The sequence below is a fragment of the Condylostylus longicornis genome, unplaced genomic scaffold, assembly GCF_029603195.1.
Source record: "Condylostylus longicornis isolate FDR11 unplaced genomic scaffold, ASM2960319v2 ptg000153l, whole genome shotgun sequence".
NCBI classification, from domain to species: Eukaryota; Metazoa; Arthropoda; class Insecta; order Diptera; family Dolichopodidae; genus Condylostylus; species Condylostylus longicornis.
In genome coordinates, this window is record NW_026578121.1 from 872,843 (window position 1) to 900,082 (window position 27,240).

Below are 27,240 nucleotides of genomic sequence, written 5' to 3' on the forward strand. Positions count from 1 at the left end.
TTACAATCCTGGCTGCTCTCAAATTATTTGCCATTAACTCTTTGTTTGTATTGAAATTTCATACAATGCAGTTACTTTTCGTATATCCAAGAATAAATTCATGTATTCGAAATGAAAAAGAGCAGCCATACAATTCGCACATGTTTTCATATTAATGGAAACTATCGATATATTATATATATATATATATATATATATATATATATATATATATATATATACAGAACATATATATATATATATAATATATATATATATATTATGTTATGTTAAACTATCGATATATATATATAATATGTGTATAATATAATAATATATATATGTGTTATATATATATTATGTTATGTTATATATATATATGTTATATATATGTTATATATATATCATATATATATATATATATATATATATATATATAATATATAATATATATGTATGTATATGTATATATAACATATAAATATATATATGTTTTATATATATGTATATAATGTATATATATATATATACATTATATACATATATATAACACATATATATGTATATATGTGTTATATATATGTATATAATGTATATATATATATATGTATATAACACATATATATATATATGTTCTTGTACAATAAATTGTTCAGACATGCAATTTCATTGAATGGTTTTCTTCATTATATTTACATTTTTTTTTATTATTCTTGAATACATTTTCCTTTTTTTTGTATCCCTAATCCTTCTTACGATTTCCATATATTAACAATGCTTTGTTTATTGTGTAACGCACACGAACGCATTCACAAAGTGAAAAAATGAAAACAAAACAAAAAAAAAGCAAAATATTTTATTTTTAATACTGTTACCCTAAAAAAAGGAGCATTAAAAATTGTCATATTAAAAAGGTTTCTCAATTCTTGAGAAATGAAGGAAAAAGGATTTTTCATTTTTCGCTGCCATTTGATTTCTCTGTGTTTTAGGTATTCTTCAAGTGAGCCTAAATTTTTTCAATATTCCTTTTAATTTTTTTTTTTTTTCTTGTTGACTTTTGTTTTTCATCATATTGAGGATCTCTCACTTCCATTGTTGAACACAATTGGATTTTGCTGTTCTTATTAGTGTTTATTGTTTTGTTTTGTTTTTCACCATATAATCAAATTCTTTACAGAGAGAGAAAGAGCAAAAAATGAGAGCAAAAATCGTCGCAACTTATTGTTTTGTTTTTTCTCTTTATTTTTTCTCTTTTTTTTTTATTTTCATTTATTTAAATTATTTCCGTATCCGTTATAATTATTTACAATTTGTGCTGACCTGCTTCCGTTTACCATTTTCGTATTTTGTGATTTTCTTTTTTGTTTTTGCAATTTTTAATTTTGTATTTTTGCTCCTCTGGATCTGTTCCAAGAATAGAATAAAGATTTTATACAATTATTAACTGTAATGAAATTGAAATGGAATACAAAGATATAAGGGAGAGAGAAAAGGGAAAGAAAAGGAAAGAAAACAAAAACAGCAGAAACGAAAAGAAATAGAACAAAAAAAAATTTTTTTTTTTTATTAAATAATCCAAAATTTTGTACCATAAAGCAAGCAATTCAGAAAAAAAAAACAAAATCAAAATAAAATTAAAATTTTTTTTTTGTTTTTCCAAAATAATGAAAAATGAAACAAAAATTATGTGTTTATAAAAAAAAAAGTATTTGAATAAATTATGCATGAGCTGAAATTGCTGCAGTCGTATACGTACACATACACACATGCATATTATAAAGGTCAAAGTAATTAGCTAAATAACATTCTATTTATTAAAAAAAAAACAAGAGGAAAACAAAAAATTTGTTGAAAATTGGCAGGAATTAGTAAAGTTTTTTTTTTTTTTAAATTCTCAATTAGCCAAACAATTTCGAATAATACGCAACAATGAGAAGTTCAAGCATTTATGATTTACATGCATAATATATAATTAGCCTCTAAAATTAGTACAGGAAATGTGCTCTTTTTAAATACTTGAGAAATCTACTTGAGTATTTTAATTACGAAATTTTTTATTTAGGGTTGAGTAAATATTTTATATAGGGCGTATTGCACGTCATTAAATTAATTTGATTTTTAATTTTTTTTTGTTTTTCTGACTTTGGTTACATTCTTGGGGCATTTATATTGTTGCTCTTTATTTTCATAATTTGTTTTCTCTTCAATTAAAAAAAACTGAAGGTTCACAAGTATTCAGGTATACATACACTTGCATATTTTAGGGAGAATTCAATACCAAGTAAAAACAACAAAATGCCTAATTCTAAAATAAAATTAATATGTGGCAAAGAGGTAAGATAGCAAATTTCACTGTGCACCGCCTCTCGTTGGTTTATCTAAAAAGGATGGGCAGGACAGGAAACGGAAAGTGTCATTTGTGCCTGGAAGAGGTCAAAACGATGGAGCATTTATTGTGTGAACGTGAGGCGGTTGCTCGCCTGCGACTGAAATGTTTCGGATTAGGCTTTGTAACTCCCGCGGAGGGTCTCCCAGCTTGACGTGGCTGCTGTATTGCGGTTTGTCAGGGGTCTGGGTAAAAGGTTGATGTAAATGGGGACGGGACACACAAAAGATCATAAGGGTCGACATGAGAATGGGAAGGGGGGAAAATTAAGAAAATTTTCTAGTTAAATTTATAAGAATATTAAAATTTTGATAAAGGCTTAATAATTAAAAATTTATTTCTAATAAGAATTCAACAATATATTGAAAATAACAATTCCAATAAGAAATAATCACATGTCAGTTTTCTCAGAAACGATCAAGTTGGATATGGCCTGGTTCGACGTCTACTATAATGCATGCTTTTTAATATTAGGTTTATATTCTAATTTTTCCTAAGAATTTTGATAAGGAAAGCTCTTCGATAAATTCAAAACAAGTTTTAGCAATTACCAATTCTGTTCCATTTCGTTTAATACTTTAAGAATTGTTTGACTGAACTGCTAATATGAACTTAACTAAACTATATTAAAGTATAACAAAAAAATATTTTATTTATTATGTGCTCACATTTCAATCATTTATTCTGTGGTCTATTTTATGTACATTCACACGTACACACATAATTTATTTAAAATATTGCTACTACAGTTTTTAAATTTTTTCTTTTTTAAATATTTCCTAGTTTATATAAGTATATAGAAAGGAAATATTTAACCCCTTTAGTGCAAAAAATTAAAAATTAATTATATTACGATTATTAGAAATTCCACTTCTACAGTTCTATTCGGTAAGTCTTTTAATTGAGTTCTGTTTTTAGACTTAAGGCCGCTTTGTTTTCATGGGGTGGTTTCCGATATAGTTTTCATTCATTAACTTATGGTGGGTAATGTGGTTGCCTCGGTTACAGAGAGAATCTTAGTCAAGCTTTTCAATGTTCCACGTCATAGTACGCATTATGGACCCAGTGTCGCGTATGTTGCACGAAATTAATTTGCATTCGTCTGTTTTTTGTACCAGCATGAGTAAGAGGGTGCCTCACGGCCAACTCATATAGTAGCACTGATTTTGTTTAATTTATTTCTAGTTTATATAGCGCTTTCTATTAACTTTCTATTTAAATTTTCCCTATCTCTTCCCTTTTCATCTATAAATGGTGATGGTTTTAGTTACAGTTACTGTCGAATAAGTGATGTTTATTTTGCTATTATAAAAAGCTGTTACTAAGCAATCATCTCTCATATATTTAATAAAAATCTAAGAAATATGAATGAAAAGTACGAATTTCAAAATTTTTTACTATGTGGTAAGAAAATTCCTGAAAGGGTTAAGAGCATGTACATTGCATAGCTTTGAGTTTTACGTATGCTGCATAAATTATGATTTTTCAAAAAAAAAAAAAAAGCAACAACACAAAAGTAAAAATAAAATCTTGCAAAGCTACAAAATAATTTTTATTTTTCAAAGAGAAGCACAGTTATTATTTTTTTTCTTTTTCTTTCAAATGAAATTACAAAACGAAAACAAAACGAATAAAAAGAGAAAAAAAAATTTTGCAACAAAATTTATTTTCTTTTTAATGTTTTCTTTTTGTAAAACAAAAACAAAAATAAAAATGCAAAGAACTTTTTAAATGCAACATGAAATTTCGCTCTCAGAACACAAAAAAACAGAGAAAAACAAAGAGAAAGAAAAAAATTTCTACACATTTCTAGTTTAGTGTCGAAATTTTAATTTTTTAGTTTTTTTTTCTCTTCTTTTCCTCTTCTCTTTTTCTGTTTTTTTTTCTCAAAAACACAAGATATGATTCTTTCTCTTTTTGTTTTGGTTATTAAAAAATTAACAAGTCCTTTGACATTCATATAACAGTTAACATAACATAAATTTCAAACAACCGGAAATCTTTTAACTAGGTCAAAATGAAAATTAAAAAAAAAAATAAAATAAAACAAAAAAAAATATCACAAAAAAAAAAATTATTACTATTTTTTAAGGAAAACGGCAGCACAATGAGTGTACAAAGAATGATCGGTAATGTAACAAAATCCTCTCACTTTGATGCTTTGTCAGTTCAAATTATTCAGAGAGTCTTATAACTGTTATATATTTATAAGAGATTTTGAATATTTAAATTTCTTTATTTTGTTAACTTGATATGCATGACTCTCTTAATTTTATTTAATTTTTCAATTTTCTCATTAAAATATTTCTCATTTTGTTACAATTAACAATTAAAATTTTATATGTTGTAAGCATTTAAGTATGGCGATTAGACAAATTTGTTGCTTAATAGGTTTTTGGACAAAAGTTACAAAAATTTTAGATTAGACGGTAAACTATAATTAATTATCACGGGACATAAATTTTTTATGTGTTATTTTCATTAAATTGGCGGTTGTATCAGAAATTTCGACCAGTACACAAATAAATTTTTATGATTGCCGAATAAATATAGAATAGTTGTGGCGAATGTTAATTTCACTTCTTCATCGAAATATTTTCATCTAGAATAAAAATTTTTTTACAGCTTAGCTCACGACTAATCTAAAGTTCTTAAATAAGTTGTATTTCAGCGATTAGTTCTCCAGTATTTCGGTATATAACTCACGGCTGTTCAGTTAAGTTCTGGAAGAACGTTTGATTTGCAGATAAGGTATATTGTGTTAATTGACCAATAATTGAATTGAGAGTCTTTAAAACTCTTTGACGTTCATAATGAATTCGAAAATGAATTAGGAAATAGAAAGACTGCTACAACCTTATGTTTCTAATCAAAAACACTAACTATAGGTGTTTGAAGCTGGTTTCGACTCTCTAGAATATATAAAATCCTATTGAAGTTTAAAGTAAAATTTCATCAAGAAATTAATAACAGAGCAAAAACGAATAAAAATTATTAAGAGAATCACAGAATTTGAATTTCTTAAAGTTTAAGAAATTCAAATTCTGTCTTCTAAATTTCAAAAACTTAAGATATGCAACATTTATACGAGTGTGCGAGTGAGCAATTTGATTTATTCATTCACATACATACATGTATACCTAATATAAAATGCATATGAAAACAAATACAATTTTACATTTTATGCATTTTTAGAAAGAATTATGGTAAAAAGGGTTAACCCAAGCATAAAATAATTCACTTGCGAAAATAAAAAAAAAAAAAACCAAAATAGAACAAAAAAAAAAATTTAATATTGCAACAATTTTAATTTTAATTTTTTTTTTTTGTTACAAAAAGAATGAAATTTTACAATGCTTTTGACAGATTCTAATGTCAACTTACATAACTAACGACATTCATATACAAAATTTTTATACAAATACAAAATCTAATATACAACTGTATAATACTTATATACTGTTTATGAAGAGTTTGTTGATGTATGCAATATTAAAATATGAAAGAGAGAAAAAAAAAATTGTAAGCATTGCTGTCATCAATATTGAAGAAAAAAATATGCAAAAACAGAAGGAGATAGAGAGATAGAACGAGAGAAAGAGAGAGAGAGGGAGAGAGATAGAGAGCGTGAAATGAATTTGAAATTGAATTGTAATGAAATTTTTGTCGATGTTTGCCGACACAAAAATGATAACAAAAATAATTTTCGTTTTTCAAATTTTTTATGATTTCAAAAAAAAAAAAAGCAAAAATACAAAATAGAAAAAGAACAAAACAAAAATTTATTAAATTTTCAGAAAGAGAAAACTATTTGCAACTATTAGATTATGTCAGAAAAGGAAATTTAAGACTTACTGAATTTTTCATTTAAAGTGTTATACATTATATATATGTAGGGTATTTATTTTGATTTTTTTTTAATTTTCTACATCATTGATAATACAAATACTTTTGATAAGTTTATCAAATTTTTAGGTTACGAAATTTAATTTTTACATTGACATATTTATTTGTGTAAAACAATAACATCTAGTACATATGTGTACATATATGAGAACAATACAACTGATAGTTGTTCATTATTATTTGTAAATTAAAATTCCCTAATACAACTGTGGGACAGATAGATGACGTCAAATCAATGGAACAAATTAAGGCAGAAAAAATTGAAAAAATTAACAAACTGGACTCCAACCCATAATCTATCGCTTTCTAATCGGACATTCCATCAATTGAGCTACAGAAATATAAAGACATTACCGGGAAATTGTTCTACACATTTCTTTATACATTAATCTACATAATTACCGTACGTATTGTTTACAAGAGTTTGCTACATAAAAATTCTCTAATAAATTTAAATTTTCTAAAATATTAAATTAATATCAAACAATGTAAAAAGCTGAATAAGCCGAATTTTTACAGTAAATTTTAAAAAATGCTTACAATTTTCTAGAACGTAATCTTATAATTGATAAAAAATATAGATTCCCATATAGCTGAGATTATCAAGTAATGCGTGAAAAGGGTGTCTATAACTAAGGAAGAAAAAATTTTTCATTTCGTTACGGTATGTTTTTTGACTTATTACCCGTAGGTAACGGTATGTTTTTTGACTTATTACCATGTACCTTTATTATTACGCATTATTACCATATACCTACCAACTTACATTGTTTAAACTGAAGTGCACACATATAATTTGTTTAAAATTTAAAATTTTAGATTTATTGAGGATTTATATTTATTTTGTATTCTAAACTTTCGCAGTTGAACTTGATATTGGTGCGATTTCATATATGTCACAGTTGCAGCAACACAAATCTTGTCCATATTTGCCATATTAATTAGGCAATTTAATTTGAAATATTCTGAATTTCATTACCTTTAGACAAAATATAATTTGAACTTGTTATAGTTTTCGAAATAAACGGTAATGCCTTCTTATATATATGATAAATAACATATTTCAATTGAAATTATTAATATTAAAAAAATTGCATATCACAGGGCTCAGAAGTACGGAAAATTTGGAATTAGAATTAATAGAATTCTAATCTTAATTAATCAAGCAATATTTTTCAAAAATTTATATACAAGCATACACATTATGTTTATACAAAAATCACGACTACATTTAATAATTTTCTACTCCTATTGTCAAATAAGAAGTTTTGTATTTTTATTAGGTATTACATATGTATACCATACACAACTACATATACATGTACGTATACAGAGTTTTTCGTATAAGGTAGTAAATAATTTCAGGGGTGATTCTTTGATCAATTTCCAGCAAAAAAAAAAGGCGTAGGTGGGAGAGGGGATGGGGTGCAGATATATATTCGATTTCAAGCTACAGACTGCATACAAATAAATGCTGGTAACTTCGGAACCATACAACATATTGCTATAATAAGGATCTTCTTTTAAAGGCGATTGATTGTTCTTTATTTTTGGGTCTTGTAATCAATTTGATTTGATCCATAATTTTCGGGATACACCTCGTCAAGGTCGGAATTCGGTAGAACAGGCTACAGAACAGGTTGTAGGTACTAAATAGGCTGTAGCTCTAAAATGAGAATATCTCACCTCCCCCTCCCCCTCCTCCCTCTCCTAAATTTATCAAAGAATCATCTCTTAAATTATTTGTTACTTTATGCTAAACACCCTGTATTCATTTAATAATATGTAAAAACCAAAAATGTATACCCAAATTTCATATTTTCCTTATTTCTTCTATCTATTTGTATTATAATTAAAAGTTTACTAGCCATATAACAATACGACATTATAAAAGTAAATTTCAATTAAAAATGATTTTTCAAGAAGAAAGGAAAAAAAACAAAATGGAGAAAAAGTTTTTGTATTAGAAAAATTATCACTATAGCAAAATATAATTAAAAATTATTGTGATTCTATTACTATGACTTTAATTAAAATATAGAGAATGATAATATCCTTTTGAAAGGATATTCTCTTCTTTATAAGATAAAAATTATAATGACCAAATAAAATAAACAAAAACAGCAAAAACAAATAAGAAAAACAAAAAAAAAAACAAATGTTTCTCTTGTTTTTATTTACTTTTTGTCTCTTATTGAATTTTTGTTTTGTCATTTTGTCTCTTACAAAGATTAATTATTAGTTTTCTTTAATTTTTTTTTCTTAAGTGTTCTTAAATCATTAAATGGATTCTATATCGCCCCACCTTCATATCCTCCCTATTCTTTTAATCCAAATTTTATTCTTAAAATTATTTGTACAATTCTACCTATTCTATTTCAACAAATATGTGTGAGTGTGGGCTTGTAATATAAGACTATATAAACCAAAAACAAAAATAAAAAGAAAAGAAAAAAAAAATAATGACAACATGTCAAAATCATAATTTTGTCTGGCATCAATTGAATTTACAAGTTGGGGCGGCAGCATTATACCAGTGTTGTATTTTTTTTTTCTTTTCAAATCAAATTCAAGGACATTTTATACAAGTATTGTGTATCGGATATTGTTTCCATAGATTTTTATGTTTATCTCATTTCTAAGCCCTTATATTGTCATAATGAAATGTGTATACATAATATATTATATATAGGTCTATATATATCAATATATATATATAACATAATTAATCATTTTTACTATAAATTGTTTATTATAGTTTTTAGGACATTTTCAAGTACTTTTATTATTTAATACACAATAATCTAATTTCTAAATAAAAGTTACTTAAAATTCTAACAAAAAATTTAAGTAAGTATAAAATTATGTGTTGTGTGCCATAGTTAATAGAATATTTTTAAAGAGCAGACAATGGTATTCGTAAAGATTAAGATTCAATAAGTTGTACATTTTTTGATTTTGGTGCAATATGGAACAGAATTATTCGTTTAATTAACAATAATTTCATAATTTAATTTAGACGAGTATATAAATATGGAAATTTCGAACTTATATGACAAATTTACAGAGGTATAAAATTATATTTTCATATTAATGGGAATTTATTTCCTGCAAGAGCTCACTCGAGATTATACAATTAAAGTTCGGCTTATATTTTTGTATTCAAAATTAAAAATTCGGAAATTTTTGAATTGTGTCGTTTTAGATCCACAAGTCAAGTAAAATAATTTGATATTAAATACTATTTCGTTAATCATCAATATTCATTAACTCTTTACCAATACGCTATGGAAAAGAGGTCTGAACCCGGCATCAACTGTTTAAAATATTGTTATTATTATTTTCAGTTTTTATACCCGTATACGAATGTAATTTCGAATGTTATACTAAATTTACTATGACAGGTGTAACGCTTAGAAAATAATGGTCTAGGATATTGACTGTAGTATATTATGTTTTTGATCAGCATCAAATTCTGAGTGAATTTAACCATTTCTGTCCGTCGTCCGTTTGTCAGAACTAACGGTAACTCAAAAACTGATTAAGCCAAGTTACGATTTCAAAATTTTCACAAATTATTTATTATAGTAAATTCCAGAACATCTATTTAAATTGGATATGATTGAAGTACTGGTTTTAAGTAGCTGCCATTCAACTTCAAAATTTATCTAGTTACATCTCAGGAACTATTCAGCGCTTAATTTTGAAAATTTGAATAAAACAAATATATTGTTAAGAGTAGTTTTGTTTGATAAAAGTCGTTAAAATTTCTCGACTACTTTGGTAACTGCCATACAACTTTATAAGCTGTTTTTTCATAACTCAGAAACTATTAAAGCTACAAAGCTGAAATTTTAAACAAACGAATTTGGTAATGTGGTCATCATTTTCAATAAAACTATTCTAGATTGTATGGGTTTATGTGGTAACTACCAGAAATGTATAAAATAGCACTAAAGAATAAGAGATTGTAAGAAACTGTATGTCAATTATTTTTCCCATCTAAAATCATTTATACGTACGGGTATCATAGAGTTGACGTGGAAAAAAGAAGAATTCGTACATTTATCTCACCTGTAAAGGGTTAATTTTTTAGAATTATTTGATAAGACCATAAGATCCAATAATATTAGGGTCTTTTGTCCTCATACTCCAATCGAATATGTAAGAAGTGTGAGAATATTTTTATTGAAATATGTAAGACATTTTTTTTTTGCAATTTTATTTAATGTAAAATTCAATTTATTTCTCCTCATAAACTACACAAAATAAAAATTATATAATTACCATAGAAATAATTTTATTATGAGAATTTTATTAATCATAATAATTAAAAAATTTTTGTTTTTGAAGAAATATTAATTATAGATTAAACAATCATTAATTATTATTTGTTTTATTTTGTTTGTTTGTTAATTAGTTTGAAAAGTTACAAAGTAATTAAAATCCTAGCAAAGATTAAGACCCAAAAGAAATATAAATTATATAGGCAAACTATGTAATTGGTTAACGATAGATCGGGATAAAAATTTCAAAATCTCTCCGATATTATTAAAAGTCAAAATCTTAATTAAAAATTTCTTATTTTATTAATTATTTTCAGCAAATACCAAAAGTAAATAAGAACAAATTTTATTTTGTCAACTTTTCATAAAAGACTTAAGTTGAATAAAAGTTTCCCTAATCGGAATTTTATTAAAAAAAATATTCTGATGTGGTCAGTACATAACTGATCGCAAGATGTATTGTCTATAGTTTAAGGAAAATGTTTTATAAGATTATGAAAATGCCCTTTAATTAACTTCTTTCAAATTTTAAGGACCCAAATAAACTTTTAATTCGCATATCTAGAAAATGTGAATTTGATACTTAGTAGAGTTTCACTTTATGCCATCGAAATTCCTTGAAAAATTCATCAGTTACTCAAGGTAACAAATTGAACTCAAATATTAAATCTCAATAAAATCCGTCAATTAATTCCTCATATATAGGAAAAAAGGTAAAATCGAAACCTACTCCGGTATCCAAACGCTGATACTCCCAAAAATTTTATAAGTTGATTTGTTTAACACCTTGAGTTTAAGAAAATCGGCTGATTATATAACTTTATATTCGGCAAATTTACATGGTCTACAGTAAACGTGTAGCTGGTAACACTTGATTTCCTCCAAAATTTTAATTTATATATTAAATTTCAGGAAAATAATCTTATTATTTTCTAATTATACAATAAAAAGCAGTCTTTCTTACACTAATTTCAAAACCACATATTTTATAATTTATCACTTTCTTGGATTTGTTCAACAAATTCAAGGGGTTAAACCATCTCCATGATTATGATTTTTATGTTTTTTTTATACCCTGCACCTTCGTGCAAAATATATTAACTTTGGTATGCAGTTTCTAATCACTTAAAGGAGTCGTTTCCAGTATGGACATACAGTCGAACTCGCTTAATTGCAACACGCATATAAGCAAAACTCCTTTATGCGCACAGCATATTTTGCCCGCATGCAATTTCTATAATTCTTCATACTATTTATAACGCTTAACTGCAACTCGCTTAATAACACAAAACTCTTATAAGCATACAATTTTTTGACAGTTTTGTAATTTTTTCATACAAAAGTTTTCGCTTATAAGCACAAAATTTTTTTTTACAATTAAATAATAAAAAAATGTTGGTGTGAGCCATCTGGTGTAAGACATAGAAAATAAAGTTTAGTATTCAATATATCCCTAATACACTGTCATCCCTAGTACAAACTTGACATAAAAATTTAACTTTGAAATTTATTGAAGTGTCAAAAAGGCGGGTGAATACGGACGTAATATTTAAAATTTGTACGGATTGAATTACATTTATGCATGATACAATGAAAGAAGTTGTAAACTCATTCAAAATCATTCAAAGTTATTTTAAAAACTGTAAAAATATTGTAACATGCGAAGGTATAGAAAATTTAGAAGATATTATTATTACAGAATATTTAAAAGGCAAAGAATTGAAACAGAAAAAAATATCTGATTATTGTTTAAGCCAAAATAATTAAAGAATTATTTTTATAAAATAATTGTGATATGTACATACTATACATGCACATGTGTACATGTATGTCTAAAGTAGTTCCAATGCAATTCTGTACGTACAATTCTGTTAGTCATTTTTACTTTTTTTTTATAACACGTACAAAACGTAAACAGATCTATATGTTAACTATGCAATTCCTTAAAATGCTTTTTTTTACAAACAAATTTAATTTTTATTTTGTTTTATATTCAAACTAATGAATTGTTAACCATTATAATTTTATTTTTTAATAAAACTTACAAATAGATTTACATAATACATACGTGTATTAATATGAATAAACAATTTTTATGTGGGACTAACAATTTTCGAAAAAAGGTTTAACGCATAATTGCAATTTTTTTGCAATTAAGCGTGAAGTGGATAATTGCACAATATGGATATATGCACAAAAAAGTTTGCCAAAATGGGTGTGCATATAAGCGAGTTCGACTGTATATATATAATCTTGGTCAGTGTAAAATCCTGCATTGATTTAGCCATATCCATTCCTCCGTCCGCCCCTTTCTTCGCTTCATCGCACTATAAATCAAAAACGAATAATATAATCGACATCAAACTTCCAAAAGTTGTTTCTTTTCTACCAGGGATAGCTACTCAACCATACAACTCAAAGAAGTTTTTTTTAAATATTTCAAAAACTAATTGAGACAAGGCACATTTTGTGGGGAGGGGTGTGTCCAATTACATTCTACATATAGTCATTCTACATATTTTAATTAAATGACTTCAATGATTCAGGTAACTTCCACAAAAATCCAAAAGCAAATTTTAAATATTTAGAAAAATATGAAAGTTAGATTCATGAAACTTGGCATATGTGTATCCGATTATAGGTCAGACATACCTGTGCAGTTTCCAAAGAGTGGTTTGACATGTTCAAGTAATTACTATACAACAATGAGTGTTAATTCTAGATATTTCAAAAACAAAGTTTTGAGATCAAGATGCAGGGTATAATTCGGTCGGTTTACACCAACTGAAATGCTTTTAATTGTTATAAATTCAAAAATACTTGTAAGACAAAGGTAATATTAATTTCCGAACACAAAAAAAAAAATATTTATTTTAATCATATAAATTCATTTACAAAAAAAGTTTTTGTAGAAAAAACCTCAAAAAAAAAAAAAAATAAACGTAAAAAGAACAAAAAACAAAACGACAATGCTGTCAGTAATTTTAATTTTCTTGACTCTTTTCTAATTCCATACAATTTTTTTTTTTTTTTTTTTTTTTTTTTTTTTTTTTTTCAAAACAAATAATAGGATTTTTGTATAAAAGAAATCTGTTTTAATTGTTTAAAACTATAAAATTTCTATGTTAAATAAAATTAATTTATAATTTATCTTTTTGAATTGTTATACAAAAAAAAAATAAAAAAATAAAAAACAAAAGTATTATGTTCCTGTTAAGAACCCCAAAAAAAAAAAAGGGAAGTTTTTTTTATTTGATCAAAAACTTTTTAGAATCACTTACAATAAAAATAACAAGAGTAACCATAGAAGAAGAGAACAAAATTCAAAAGAGAACAAAATTAAGAAGAGAAGAGAACAAAAGTAAGAAGAGAACAAAATCTTTTCAAAAATATTTTTTTTTTTTTTAACTTAATTCAACCATTTCTTAATAATTTTAAAATAAAAAGGATGGAAAACAAAAAAAAAACCCTTAATAGTATTATCCTTAGACAAATATCATTTTCAAAATAATTTCCTTTCTCTTTCTTTTTTTCTTATTTTTATTTTATTTATTTAAAACATTTCACAAGAGATAACAAAGTTTATTTTGTATGTACAAAGGAGTGTACCTACCTACACACATAACATGTATAACGCTATAAGTAAAATATTGCGAGTTATTATAATAAGTTCTCCCCCCCCCCCCCCCCCCCCCCCCCCCCCTCCCTTACCTTCTTTCATTCTCATTCTGTCTCTCTCTCTCACACGCTCACTTATTCTCATAACAATTCTCTCATACTCACAAAACAAATAGAACGTAACCACTTTTTTATTTATTTTTCTATTTATTTTAAGAATTATAACAAAATCCTTTTTCAAAAATTTTCTTGGCGAAAATAACAATGATAATAAAAAAAAAAAAAATAATAATAAATGATTTTTCAACAGTTTAGGAAATTTGAAAAAAAGTAAAACAAAAGTAACATAAATTACATTTTGTAGTTTTACAAATGTGAGAGAATACAAAAAAAAAAAGAGAAAGCAAAAAAAAAAAATTGTGGCCTGAAAAACTTTTTTATTTGCAATTCGGAAATTTGCAAGTTTCGTCTTCTTTTTTTAAAAAAATATTGTACAATACATAATTCAATTGTATGGAAATTATTGTGTTATAACAATAAAAATCAAAAAAAAAAATTATTATTAAATAAATCAGTAAACAGTTGATGCTATTATAAGGCTCAAGACCCTAGAAGATTTGTTATATAGAATAAAGAAGGCAAGAATTTTGAAAAAAAATAAGATTTTTTTTTAAAGAGTGCAATTTGTTTTTTAATCAAATATTCGCTAATGTAATAAATATTAAAGGTATATATATATTTTTTTAATACAGGTGTTAAAGATCATCGAAATACAAAGAGATAGGCGAACCCAATCTGTTATCAGACCTATCAATAGTAGGGGACTTTAACCCAAAACTAAAATGGATCTGAATTGGCATAAACTCCTAAAGCTAGTCAAACTAATTTTTTTTTTCATGCTTTATTCCCCTTGGGAGCATAGGGCTTCCACAAAGCTTCTCCATCGAACTCTGTTCTGACTAACTATTAGTTTTGTTCTATCGTGTTTTTGTGTGTATACTCCGTAATAAAGGTATAATATTGATAAATCCCAATACAATATGAATATAAAGTTGGAACAGTAGTAATGCAATTTTAGATTTAAGTTACATATGTGATTGAAGAACAAATAATCTAAAATTTGTTGATGATGGTAACGATAAAATCATAGTGAAATAGTCACTACAATTAAGAAACAATGAAATTAATCATTTTGTGTATGGTCGGGAATACAAATTTCTTTTTCAGTGCTTTTTCCTAATTCTTGATGAAAAGAAATAAAGAAGTTACTAATCCGCATATCAAACACACTCACATCTTATTCGAACAGTTCACTATGCGAATCATAAGAGTGTATTCTGAGTGATTGGCTCATATCTGCCATACTCAAATAAGGAATATCGAATCAATTTTATCGGTCTGCTAAGCTCTTTTGTATTTCAACACTGATGAGCCTCCTTATAACGGGCTTTTAAGGCGTATAATATAGAAAAGTCAGTCATAGAATTCCGTTTATTTAACAAAACAATTCCAAAAAACTTACTATATTAATCAGAAATGCTCGCAAGATCTTATAATTATGGATTCTACGCTATTTGGCCCAATAGGTTTAGTATATAAACCACGAAATTTCTCCAAATACATTGTTTCACAGAGCCAAAAGTTAAATTAGAATCATTAATTGCTAATATTTTTCGAATGGGACAGAAAATAGAGCCTGTCTTCAGGAGTAGGCCTTGAATTCAAAATAACATCAATTCATTCATATAAAAATTAGACTCGGCAAAGAAACTTACTATAGCGGAAAAATCATCGAAATTTTTTATATTTTTACAAAGAATAATGGCGCAAAACTTCCATTTTGAGTTTTTTTTTTAAATATTACAAAAATAAGGAATAAATATTTTCCAATTTGTCAATTTTAGTATTCCATTTTGTTTTCCGATTAGTAAAATTTTACAATTTTTATAGTATCAACATTCTTTTCTCACTAGATAAAGCATTTAAATATTTAAGTGAAATAAAATTTCGTGATAAATAGAAAAAGAATTGTCAATACATGCTTACAGTTTATTATATTACAATGTTCATACACCAGAGGCATGAGATTCAAGAGACACCCGCATATAACTGTACGTTATTTTCAAAGGAAATGTTAATAATTGCAATTTATTCCTTGTTTTGCTTTATAGCTACTAAAATACAAAGATCTTTCTTTTTATAAAACAATTTTGGAGAAGATTAATGAACTAGAAGACAAAAAGCAATTGAGTTAAGAAATATTTTTAGAATTATTTAAAAAAAAATAAATTTTTTTTTTCTCCCCTTTAAAGTATTAGCAAATAATGTAAACGGTATACGGTATATATGGCATGCCTGATTTTGGGTAGCAATTTATTTTAAGAAATCATTCAACATTAAATTAATAAATGTCAATTTTTAACTTGGAAAAGCAAGAATTTTCAAATAAATTTTTATTGCAGTTGTAAAGGAATAGGATCTACTAGTGATTTTATAAAAATTTCAAGTTTCATATCTGCAAACTCATCACAGCTTTTAAAAAATATTTAGGATTGTGATTACAATCAGTTGGAACTAAGATTTGGACGTGGTATCGAACCGAAATATTTATTAGAAAGTTCGGCAAACGATTATTAGTCCGATAGAAGTAGCTTTTATTGCAAAGAGAAAAAAAATCTACCCAGATATTGCCGACTCACTTTACTATTTTAATGGATCTAAAGTCTGTTCACATCATACGCATTCACAACAGCAGTCTGATAAAACAAATTCCCTCTGAATTCAACTCTACTTTTAACTTATGATGTTTTCGTGGTATATAAGTTTTGATTTGGAACCACCATAATAGCAACTATATAGGGGGGAACCCCATATGTAGTTTATCATTACCAAATTTACATTGTATATCCATCTTCATTTATACAATTTAGCTTCGTGTACGTAATGTGATTATTCTATTTAAGTTATATTAAAAAATTTTCAGTATTTTATTGTTGTGGAAAGTGAGTGATGGAATCAATTTTTTCTATTCATTCTTAGAATGATAGTTTTCAATTGAAATTGATTACATTTTATTTGGATATATTGTGGAAAAATTTGAAATAAATTGAATTAAATTTTGAATATTTTTGAATTGCATTTGATTAACATTTGTTTCTCCAGTTTTGTGAAAAGTAGTTTTATTTTTAAAATGTGGTTTTTATCATAAAGCAAACGGAGCAATTGTCCACCAGCCACACAAAAATGTCATGAAAAATTTAAATTTATTCGAAAAATGAGAGAAAATAGAGCATAATAATGTCAGCTCTCCGATAACCGATATTTGTCTAAAAGATCAAAAATTTAAAGTTAAATAGTTTTAGTGCATTCGTAAGTACTTATTAAACCCACTGAAAGACGTACAAATAGCTAAAATGACTCCAAATTCGACACTGATCAAATATTTACCCCTAGACGCCAGGAGTTGTAAATTTATAATACCATTTGAACGTTCGTTTGCACGGTCATAAATACCTTTAGTATATTAAGGGTAACCTATATTCTGTCAAAACTTGATCATATTACGTTTATTAAATCTGAACCTAAAATATAGGGGTGGGGGAGTTTATAGAATTTTCTCTTGTATTTAAAATTGTTGCGACTTAAGAAATATTCACTAATTTGTTGTAAAATTGCAAAAAGTTAACCTGGGAAAAAAAAACTACTATACCTAATTCACAGAGAAAAAAAGAAATAAAATCATTAAATACAAAATATGTTTTTAAATAATTTTTAATAAAAATCAAGAAACTGAGATTTTATCTACCACATTGCATACGATAAGGAAGGTAATGTGATGGCACCAAATTTTGAATGTCAAATTTTCTGTGTGGACGCACTTTTCTATGGTAAGGAAGCGTAAATAAACTATTTCGAAAGAGATTGTCGCTCTTTCTGTTTGCCTGTCTGTCTGTGTGTTGATACGTCTATCTCAAGCTCTGCTGAACCTATTTGAATGAAATTTTATATGTGAGTTTATTTTAACTATTCGCCGATTGATAAACTTTTGGGATATGTCAGGCCGCGGGAACTAAACCTTTATGCAAATCGATTTTAGATTTTATCAAATGCAAAGAGGAATAATCAGCCAATTCCGCTGAAATTTAATATTTTAATTCGGAATTTTAAAACAATAAATCTGTAAATTTTAAGAAAGATCCCGACTCGGAGACTAAACTAGACTAAATTTTAAATTTCTTACCATACTTAAGGAACTAATTAACAAAATTTCTTAAAATTTAATATTTGAATTCAGTTTACTAACTGGAGTAGCTGGAAAACTTTTCATGAAATTCAGATGGCATAAAGTGTGAAATTCTACTAACAGTCAAATTCACATTTTTCGGGGTATATTAATTAAAAGCTTACTAGTGTCCTTGAAATTGTAAAGGTCTATTATATGCTGAGTTTTTTCCAAATTAAAAATTGTAATTCAATGTTCTGTGCTCTTTGATAAGAAAAAAAATTTCCAAAAAAAAGAAAAAATTTATAATTTGATATTATAGAGAGGAAACAGGAGACAAAAATGGAAAAATAAAAAAAAAATTAAAATTAAAAGTGATAAAAAATATTTTTTTTTTTTTAATGTGACAATAAAATATTCATAGAGTATTCAAAGTGTATACAAAGTACATACACACATACACACAAATTATACAATAAACAACTTTGTATTTTTGAAACAAAAATATTTTTTTGTGTTTTTTCCATGGAATTTAATAATATAAAAATCCAAAACAGAAAATTTTTAAAGAAAACTCATGTTTCTATAACAAGAATGACTGCAAAAGTTAAAAATTTGATATTTTTTTTTTATTTTTTGCTCACTTAATTTTTTATTTTATGTAATATTCAATTTTATATGTTTAAGATATTTTATTCTTACATATTCATTATGACATTATTTTGGTACACTCATACAGACCTTCATATATTAAATACATGTAGATAAGTAGGTGACTTTGAACAACATTTATATTATGTATTAAAATACAGTATGTACACATATGTATAAATGTGTATGCAAATATTCCTTGTATATTCACATGGTAACATAAAAATATTTTACATAAAAATATTTCAATTTTTTTTCCTTTGCTTTCTTTCCTTACAAATATGAAAGATATTATAATTATAAAACCCCAATTCATAAATATTGTAACACGACTTAATGCAGAATGAAGTTTTGAGGAATGTTATTTGAAAAAATATTCAACTCATATTCTAAAGTAGTCGAATATGACATTCATATATTCCGCGTATGAAGTGATAATATCACGTCCATATGTTATTCTAGTGATCGTAGACGAGATAATAAAAAGTGGTTTCAATTATGACGTGATAGTCCAGGCCTTCGATAAGGTTTGGCATTGTGGATTAATAAAAAAACTTAGGCGATTACTACCAAGGCAGTATATTGACCTGCTCGAATCTTACCTGACTAATAGGGTATTTCGAGTTAAACAGGAAGAGGAGTACTCTTCGCTTAGGGATATCAAGTCGAGGGTACCACAGGAGAGTATATTGGGCCCGATATTATACTTGCTATACACGTGTGATATTCCGGAATCGGAAGGAGTGACAACAGCTACATTTGCTGATGATACAGCAGTTATCGCAATTGGACGAAATGAAAATGATTCTACACAAAAACTGCAAAGGGCCAGTGATAAGATCTCAAAATGGACTAAAAAGTGGAATATAAAACTTAACGAGGTGAAATCAGTACATGTAAATTTCACTAATAGGAAAATTGACAATTCATTTTCGGTTCAAATAAATGGCGTTTTGATTCCGTCCGCAAACACGGCGAAGTATTTGCGAATGACGTTGGACGCGAAGCTCAGATGGAAGGAGCACATAAAGAAAAAGAGATCTCAACTAGAGGAGGAGAAAGTTTGAATGGCTTTTGGGGAGGCGTTCTAAATTGACAATATACAACAAAGTTTTGATATATAATCAAATATTTAAGCCTGTCTGGGTTTACGGTATTCAGTTGTGGGGCTGCGCTGCGCAAACTCATATCCAATCTATACAAAGATTTCAAAATAGGGTATTACGGGACATTGTAAACGCCCCTTGGTATGTCCGTAATGCCGATATACACGTGGATCTCACGATCCTAAGTGTCACAGACGAAATTAAAAAGCAAGCAGCCAATCATAAAATGCGTTTATCCAATCATGTCAACATCGAGGCGGCTCGATTGGTTGACAATCAAAACTTTGTTAGGAGACTTAAACGTACGAGACCTCTCGAGTTAGTTTAAAGTTTTTTATTTGGAACAATGAGTACTTAGTACACTATTGAGCCAGATCAAAAGCTTGTAAATAATCAAAAAAGTTAGAGCAAAATAATTGGTTAGTCGTTCCGACTAGTTTTATAGTTTATTTTGAGGAGGGTGTTTTTTAGTGGATTAAAGTTCCACACTACTGCTTTTCGTCTGGCAGTGCATTTCGAGATTTTTCATCCTTCCTCTCGGTAAAAAAAAAAAAAAAAAAAAAAGTGTATATATTTACTCTTATATTTAATAGAAATACATAGAATTTCGTATAGAATAAAGTATAACAATTCATAAATTTTTTATAAATGAATAACAAAAAAAGCAAAAAAAAAAATATAAATATTGTGAGAAAATTAAAAAAATACATGAGAAAAAAGAGAAAGAAAAAAAAAGCCCAAAAAATTTTATAAAGAGTAAAAAATAACATTTACAGAGGAAAATGTAATGTTTTTTTTAATATATAATATTAAATTATACGAGTATATACATTAATATTATGTACACCTATAAATATATAATTTCATATCTACATATATACATACATCAATATAATATAAGTATGCATAATTTTTGTACAAATTAAACAAAAATTCACCAGATGTTTTAATAATTTTACAAAATATATACATAATGGGCATATATAGACACATATATATACATACTCTGTACAAATATATTTACAAATAATTTATTTTCATAAAGATTTTCTTGACATTATTTATTAATTTATGAGTTCTTGGCACGATTTCATCTAATCGACATTTTTAAGTGATATTTCACTTTAAAGTCAAAGAATTCAATCATAATAAACTTAAGGTCCAAAATAACCACGTGTGGACCAAAAATAAAAAAAAAATAAAAATTGAAAATAAATTAATTAATTATATTCAAAATTTGTAAATGGCATATGCCAATTATATTAGGCCTTTATATAGGGCTTGCCTTCTAACAAGAATATTTTATTTTTTTTTATTCTTCAAATTTTTTAACAATGTGTTTTGGTATTCAGAAATTTGATGTTTACATCGAAAATAAATTTTTAAATTTTCAAATTGGGTGCTAGTAAGAATGTCCCAAATGAAAAAATTTATTAATTTATTCCTTTATTGCAATCAATAATTTCTATTTTAATAAAAAATTGAAAAAAAAATGTTTCATTTTACTTAGAGCATTATTAGGTTGCTGTTCTTGCAATGATTGAACTAAAGTAAAATATCTTGGCTCTTTGTTATTAATCCTTTAATAAGATAATTAACATTTGAAATCTTATAATCTTGTTATTTTTTAATATTAGAATTTTGCATACTTACCGGCGTATTTGAATTTTTGCATAGTATAACTAAGCATTTATACTTATATAAGGTCTAAGTTCGGAGAAACGAAAAACTTATCTCGACGAAACGAATAACATATTGAACGAGTTGCTAATGAATTCGCTTAATTTTTATTAGGATAAGCTGTCTAAACTATCAAATCAGGGTAAAAATTAGGGTAAACAAGTTAGGCCAATAAATAAAAATAATATTTTGATTTCTTTCCATGGCAACGTTTTGGATCAAGTGAACACAAACATTCGCCAATTATATTTCAAAATAGAAAGCGAATTCGCCGAGTTTATTGTATTCGCTTTACCGATTACAATAACCCATTTAATTTTATTATATTAATTATTGAAGAATTCGTATTAGAAAAAACAATAATATTTTTTTTTTTTATTATTTGTAACAAAGAAACGATTTTCATTCATTATAAATTCATAATTATAATAGAATTTAATTAAATATTTAAATATTAAAAATTTTCAAATTATTTAAATATCAATATGTATTCAATCGATTCAGTCTTAAAAAACATATATATATATATATATAATTCAAATTATATTTTGACATAAATTCAATTTCAAAACAAATTTCAAACAAATATAAAAAAAAAAAATAAAACAATTTTCAATTCAAATTAATTTTAAGAATATATAAACAATAATAATAATAATAATTATTAATTAAACATATAAAATATATATTTTTTTTTTTATTAAACATTTAAAGTAAAAATTCAAATTATACAATTATAATAGTAATTAACAAATTAATTATAATTTAATTTTTTCTCAGTGTACCAACATTAATAAAAATTTACAGTTGTATCGAATGATTATAGTATTCGCAATTCTAAAGATCAAATATTGCTCCGAATAATTGCTTTTTCAAACAATTTCATTTTCGAACAATTTCTGTTTCAAACAAACATGTTCGATACAACTTAAAATTCTGTATACACTAAGAAAAAATTTAATTGTGAAAGTAATAAAAAAGAAAAATGGAAAGTGATAACAAAACTTTTTTGTAAAATAATTAAAATACAAAATTTTTTTTTTTTTTCATAAAACACTTCATAAAATTTCATAAATTTATAAAAAACATTTTTCATAATTCCATAAAACAAATAAAAATAATTTTTTGTTTTTTTTTTATCAAATCAATTCAAATACAAATTTTTATACAAAATTATTAATAAAATAAGAATAATAGTTATAAAATTAAAAAACATATTAAATTTTAATAATTAACAATAATAATTGTTCATATGTTATATATTATAGTTCCTTATTAATTAAGGAGATGGCGTTATATATACCTACATATACATATATAATTTATAATTATAGTAGAATACAACAACAAAATATTATGACATAATCTAACCAGTCTTGTTTTTATACTGGTTTTGACATAAAATTGAGTTTTTTTTTTCTATTTCTTATATACAAAAATTAAAATTAAAAAAAAAAAAACAAGAATTTTTTAAAATATAAACATAAAACATTTAAGAAAAAAATAATAATCATTAAATAAACTATAAATAGTGAAGAAATATAAAGGCTATAATAAAAATGTATTAACTCAAAAAACATCGATTTCGGAAAATAGCAAAAAAAAATGTCGATTTTTTCTGATATTTAATTTTGAATTCATTTTTGTTATACTAAATATAACATAAAATTTTTTGCAAATTTTTAATTAAAATTATGGTCCCAGAACCTTTGAAATCGAATTTTTTCAATTAATATACTTTTATTATGGCGGAGAACGATAAGTAAATTAAACAAATATTATATAAGTTCATAATAATTTCTAATTTAATTCTTTATACACATACACGCGCACATATTTTAGTTAATATTTTTTTTTTTTCGATTTTAGTTCTTCTCATTAATTGACATATTTGACATATTATAAATATTTTGATATTAGATACGTATTTAATAATTTTTTGTTGCGGAGAAAATCGGAACTAAAATTAAATTGATTTTGAAATTGATGTGCATGTGTTTTAATAAAAAAAAAAAAATATTTAAAATTAATAAAACAAATAATAAAAATATTATTATAAAAATTATTTCGAGTTTTAGAAAAAAAAAAAAAACAAAAACAAAAAATTGAAATATTTTTTTCTTATGCTCAAAAAATAAAACAAAATTAAATGCTTAAATTAAAATCTGGTTATGTAATAAAAAAATTTTTTAAGTCAAAATTGAAAATAATTAAAAAAAAAATAATTTCAACTTAAGCAAATTTCAATTATTTTTTATTTACACATAAATAATTTTTAAGAATAATTGTTCTCTTTCTGCGAAATTTTACAATGTATACATTAAGTTTCATAAAATGTTATAATATAAAATTCTCAATTTTCTCTTTTAATTCATGTCACCATACACTGACACAACAACAATGAGAGTATATTGAATTAATTTAAGAATTTTAAACTAAATCAACTGTTCTGTGGCATTCTCATCTATTTTAAGCATTTATATTAACTGACTCTCTCTTTTTTCTCTCTTGTGAGACCCGTTATACTGTTTATTAAATTAAAATTAACAAAGAGTGGGGTGAGCTTTATTGTTCGTATAATAAAAATAATAATTCATTGAAAGATGTGCTCTACATTTGCAGCAGAAAAATGTACTAATAAATAAAAACACTTAAAAATACATTTAAATTATAATTAATCAAAACAAATACTTTGGTATAATAATCCGATTAATTATTTCAATTTTTTTTTTTGTAATTACTATTTTTTTTTAATAGTGTTCAGAAATTTTTTTAATTAAATTCAATTACTTTTGTTCATTTTATGTAAATAAATGTAAATTCCTCATTATTTTTAATAGTTAATAATAGTTTTTAAAATAAATTATTTATATATATAATTTATTGCATAATAATTATTCAATTAACTAACATTGTGGGTACAATAATGAATATGTACATATTGAGTAAGTTGAATAAATTTCATTAATTAAATAATAAAATATGTTCGTTAATTGGTTATTTCCAGAAAAGTAAGAGAAAAAAATTGAGTTATTTTTAATATTTTAATATAAAAATATTATTTTTAATTTTAATTTAATTTTCAATTGCATATAAGATTTTATTATATTTCTATTTAAATAGAATAATAATGTAAAATAAGCATAATTTTTGATATGTTAATAAAATTATTTAAAAAATTTGATTTTTAAAATATATTTCATACATATATTGCATAATTATAGGCTCTGTGTATGAATGGGCAAACAAAATAAATATTTTATATTTATTTTTAAAAAAATATTAATATTGATTCTCAAAAATTCGCACATTTTTAATAATTTATTTAAATCATTAAAAATCATAATAGGTATACAACATGTTTGAATACCTATACAACATGTTTGATTCATTATTTGAAAATTAAGTTAATTTAAATAATTATTATGCATACAATTATATATTATTTATATTATTGTATACTATGTGTATTTGAGTATAGAGATGTTAATTCTCAGCGCTTTAACATTTTAATTACATAATGTATACATGTAATAAGTAATAAAAAATAATAAAAAATAACAAAAAATATAAAATATAAGAAATTTTTATTAAAGTTTTTAGCATTAAAACTGATCAAAATAATAAAAATAAAAAACGCTTAACCTAAATTCAACAAGTCCCTTTTCATTTTATTATTATGTCTATTGTTTTTGTTTTTGTTTTTTTTTTCTCCTTATTATCCTTATAATTTTTTTCTTTCTTTATTTTTGTGTTTTTAGTATTCTACTTGCGTATTTCTTCTTGTTATTTTCAATTTTTTTTTTTTTTGTATTTATTTTTAATTCGGTTTTACTTGAGTAATTTTTTATTTTATTCTATTTTTTTTTTTGTTATTTTATTTTATTTTCGCAAATTGCCAATACGATAATTAAATAATTTATTTGCAAACAATAATATAGAAATAAAAATATAAAGCACATAATATATTTATTTTTGTAATATATATATATATATATATAACTACCATGTACATATATATATATATTTTTTTGAACTATATACTACAAACATGTATATATATATATAAACTACGAAATAGTTGTAAGTTGAGTGTATATGTGTGTACACAAGAAAGAAAATACACTAAAATTAAAAAAAAAAGAGAAAATAAAAAATCAAAATAAAAAGAAGCGATAGCAAAAAAAATAAATTCACATTTTATATAGTATAAACATAAACACATCAATATATATATATATATATATATATATTTATATATATATATACCTATATATATAGATATAAGTAAATAAATTTATAAAATTTGAGGAAATATAAATAAAAGTTATAAAAAAAAAGAAGCGGAAAAAAACTACAGTTTTTTTTTTATTTATTTATTTAATTTAAAGGATTACAGTTATTTGATTTATTATATGCACAGGGTGTATCAAAATTTTCTAGGCATAGTGTAAAACGAGAGAAAACAAAATTGGGTACCACATTTCTAAAATTTCAATATTGTTAACGAATAAAAGCAAGTACTGTTGGAAAAAATTCATTACACACGTCATTAAATTATGTCACTATTTTGACAAATGAAGATGACATTTAATTCAATTTTAATGTCATTTATAATATTTATTCAATATTTTATTATTCGGGAATAATTTTTGGTAGTATTTCTTTTAATTTCTTTTATTAATACTACTTTATTTCATATTATTTCTGAAAGAGAATTAGTTAGAACGTGGAATATAATCTCTCTAATGTAGAATGTGGAATATAATCTGTCTAGTGTAGATAATAGAATATAATATCAACGCAATAAATACCAAGCAATTAAACTTGCCTTGAAAACTGTGAAATCAATGGACAACATTTGTACTTTTCCGAATAAATTTAATAATTGTAATACAATAAAATATTTGGACTCTGTTTCAACATACATTTTCAAATATTTGGGGTATGTTCCGAAATTATTCGCCAAATTGAAGATTTAAACATAACATTGTAATAATTTCTCGAATAATATCCATTATTATTTTATAAGTACTTATAATTTAATTGTTCTTGATTTTATTAGGAAATAGTTCTAGAATATTGTTAAAATAGTATGATTAGAATTTTATGAGATATCATTAAAAATTTATTCGTGTATGAAAAGAACTTGTATTAGAATATCATCAAAGCAATAAAATTAGTAAATTAATATGTTCTTAGCAGATTTATTGAAAATATAGCAAAATTTAGTAGCTATAAAAAATATTTAATGATTTCCTCATAATTTCAACTTTCTATTAATAATCCTCAATAATAATTATAAAGATATTGTTCGGATACAGTCTCTGTGCATAAAAATAAATCACAATTATATATGTATATATTTAAATATATATATATGTATATATATAGTATATGTATAGT

General features: G+C 24.6%; 1 protein-coding gene across 6 annotated transcripts in view; it reads right to left on the reverse strand.

The window, feature by feature from the left end:
* Positions 1 to 620: 620 nt before the first annotated feature.
* LOC129615930 (CUGBP Elav-like family member 2) overlaps positions 621 to 27,240 on the reverse strand; it is a 187,317-nt gene continuing 160,697 nt past the window's right edge. For 5 of the 6 annotated variants that reach the window (XM_055531359.1, XM_055531358.1, XM_055531355.1 and 2 more), the window contains one exon: positions 25,430 to 25,959. The gene's annotated coding sequence lies outside the window, so the exon portion shown is untranslated. Of the gene's footprint in view, positions 1,384 to 25,429; positions 25,960 to 27,240 lie in introns of those variants that run through there. The other variant, XM_055531354.1, reaches the window with a different exon arrangement.